Raw genomic sequence first — 3,916 nt, 5'->3', positions numbered from 1 at the left:
ACGATTCCTACTTCCCGGAAGTAAGACAATAAGAGACACAATATGCTGCTGATAAAGTATTTCCAAAATAATATCGACTTCTTCTTCCTCCCTCCTTTGATTGGCGGGTGGCAACCATCACCTTAGGTCCATACCGCCACCTACTGTAGCGGATGTGTCAATGGATTTATAGATACTTCAGGTTACATCTAGTGTGTGTTTAGTGCACATAAAAAATAGCAATAAAACAAAAAGAACAACGATAATAATAAACGAAGCACCAAATCTGGAACTACCTATCCAGATGAACAACGCCTACACTATATTATAAAGCCCCGTTCCCTTCAGAAAGCTCATCAGTGCCCTCAAACATTTACTATCACTTTTACCTAGAATGCCCTGCATATCCCATCCTCTCTCCAGTTCATACAGTCGAGACTTCAATATCCTTCTCTGTGCCTCATATTTCTTACACTCTAGTAACACATGTCGCACACTCTCTGTAACTCTGCATTTATCACAAAGATCTGACTCCACTTTCCCCATCAACAACAGTGTTTCCCTCAGGCACGTATGGCCTAGTCTCAATCTCGTATAGAGAACCTCCTCCCTCCTGCTTTTCCCTTTAACCTCTTCCTTTCAAACTGTATTTTGAATATTATACAGATACCTCCCTTTCTCTCATGTATCCCATGTTCTTTGCCATTCTTCTTGTATTACTGTAGTTATTAGGGATTTTTTGCCTGCTTTACCTGCCAGCACCCTGATGATGTTCGCTTATGGCCTCAGACAGTGGACTCATCTCTGTGCTCGTCCTGTTAGACCTCAGTGCTGCTTTTGATACTGTTGACCATAAAATTTTATTACAGAGATTAGAGCATGCCATAGGTATTAAAGGCACTGCGCTGCGGTGGTTTGAATCATATTTATCTAATAGATTACAATTTGTTCATGTAAATGGGGAATCTTCTTCACAGACTAAGGTTAATTATGGAGTTCCACAAGGTTCTGTGCTAGGACCAGTTTTATTCACTTTATACATGCTTCCCTTAGGCAGTATTATTAGAAAGCATTGCTTAAATTTTCATTGTTACGCAGATGATACCCAGCTTTATTAATCCATGAAGCCAGAGGACACACACCAATTAGTTAAACTGCAGGATTGTCTTACAGACATAAAGACATGGATGACCTCTAATTTCCTGCTTTTAAATTCAGATAAAACTGAAGTTATTGTACTTGGCCCCACAAATCTTAGAAACATGGTGTCTAACCAGATCCTTACTCTGGATGGCATTACCCTGACCTCTAGTAATACTGTGAGAAATCTTGGAGTCATTTTTGATCAGGATATGTTATTCAAGGCGCATATTAAACAAATATGTAGGACTGCTTTTTTGCATTTGCGCAATATCTCTAAAATTAGAAAGGTCTTGTCTCAGAGTGACACTGAAAAACTAATTCATGCATTTATTTCCTCTAGGCTGGACTATTGTAATTCATTATTATCAGGTTGTCCTAAAAGTTCCCTGAAAAGCCTTCAGTTAATTCAAAATGCTGCAGCTAGAGTACTGACAGGGACTAGAAGGAGAGAGCATATCTCACCCATATGGCCTCTCTTCATTGGCTTCCTGTTAATTCTAGAATAGAATTTAAAATTCTTCTTCTTACTTATAAGGTTTTGAATAATCAGGTCCCATCTTATCTTAGGGACTCATAGTACATATCACCCCATAGAGCGCTTCGCTCTCAGACTGCAGGCTTACTTGTAGTTCCTAGGGTTTGTAGAGTAGAGAATGGGAGGCAGAGCCTTCAGCTTTCAGGCTCCTCTCCTGTGGAACCAGCTCCCAATTCAGATCAGGGAGACAGACACCCTCTCTACTTTTAAGATTAGGCTTAAAACTTTCCTTTTTGCTAAGCTTATAGTTAGGGCTGGATCAGGTGACCCTGAACCTCCCTTAGTATGCTGCTATAGACTTAGACTGCGGGGGGGTTCCATGATGCACTGAGTGTTTCTTTCTCTTTTTGCTCCTGTATGCACCACTCTGCATTTAATCATTAGTGATTGATCTCTGCTCCCCTCCACAGCATGTCTTTTTCCTGGTTCACTCCCTCAGCCCCAACCAGTCCCAGCAGAAGACTGCCCTCCCTGAGCCTGTTTCTGCTGGAGGTTCTTTCCTGTTAAAAGGAGTCTTTCCTTCCACTGTCACCAAGTGCTTGCTCACATGGGTCGTTTTGACCGTTGGGTTTTTCTGTAATTATTATATGGCCTTGCCTTACAATATAAGCACCTTGGGGCCAACTGTTTGTTGTGATTTGGAGCTATATAAATAAAATTGATTTGATTTGATTTGATTCTGGAATTGTCAGCACCTTCTTTGCAATGCCATCCACCATTTCATTTCCAGCTATTCCAGTATGTGCTGGAAATAATATCGACTTCACCAGAAAGTAGCCATACCACACACACACACACACACACACACACACAAACACACACACACACCACACACACACACACACACACACACACCAAACACACACACACACACACACACACCACACACACACACACCACACATATATATATATACCTGGTTGTTATTGTAATATTGTCTCTTACAAAGTCAAATTATTCTTCAGTTTGAATTTATTTAAAGTCACATTGAAAAACAGGCCTGGGTCCTGTCGATCTCTAGACTTTTTTTTATCTCTCTCACATCAGTTTTGAACTGCAGCCAAGTCCACTTTCTCTTAGGTTCTCCAGACAGACTCTTACTGCGCTTGTTTCTGTTTTGTTTCAAGAGAACACACTGGGGTTCTGCACAATCTTGCTGATTAGAGGTGGGCGATACCGGGAATTTTGGTATTGTCCGATACCAAGTACATCCCGGCCCCAGTATCGCCGATATCAGAACCCGATACTTTTTCATATTTAAGCTTCATAGATCCAAAGGATCCAAAAGACTAGGACAGAATTCGCCAAACATTGTACGTGACAACAAAATACTTTATTATCACAATCAACATTTTTGTTTAAAAAAATATCACTCAACACAACTTAAAACAAAATCTCCTGAGGTAGAGGGCTGAAAAACCACAATACAAGGGTGTGCTGCTGTGTGTTGTGTGACACAGCACAGTGCTGCTCTTACAAACAGAGAGTAGACTTTGATGAATATGCGTGTGCAGCAGTCAGTGCGTACGGGAGAGAAAAAAAGCTTGAGTATTGATCTTTTTACATGAGGATCAGTCAATATCAATACCAGCGTTGGTATCGATATTATCGATATTGGATCGATCCGCCACCTCTATCACTGTCCATGTTGATCTGATACAATATAAGATACCAGATTACAATGCACAGTATAAATCTCCACGTTCATGAGATCAGCCTTCGGCAGTTGCTCCTCTGCACACTGACGACTGGTTGCTAGCACAGGCTAACATGCTTGTCAAATGGATGCTTGTCACTTATCACAATAGAAGGCGAAGGAACAGGAATTGCCAAAAAAGCAAAAACGTAAAGGAAGAGCAAACTCGTGATGGGTGATGACACGATGCAATGTGCAGTCTCACCACTAGATGTCAGTAAATCCTACATACTGTAGCTTTAAAATGATTTTCATGGATTGACATGACTGACGTAACACATCCCAAAATGGTTGTTTTAATGGATCATCATGTTCTGTAAAACAGGTGCTTCTTGCTGTGCTGTTTCATGACCTACATTTTCACATCTGGTGTTTGTTTTATTAAAGTAATTTAAAGTCATGTTGCAAAAGTGTTCCTATCTGTTTGTCATTTATGCTGTTGTTTAATCTTACTACTGAGTGCCACCTCTTAAGGCAGGCACTTTTTATTTTATTTTAATTATTTAGTTATTTGTTCATTTTTTTTTAGGTATACAAGTTAGAGAAGCAAGTTGTGACCACAT

This window comes from Thalassophryne amazonica, chromosome 21 (genome assembly GCF_902500255.1).
Source record: "Thalassophryne amazonica chromosome 21, fThaAma1.1, whole genome shotgun sequence".
NCBI lineage: Eukaryota > Metazoa > Chordata > Actinopteri > Batrachoidiformes > Batrachoididae > Thalassophryne > Thalassophryne amazonica.
This window is presented reverse-complemented; position numbering follows the sequence as displayed.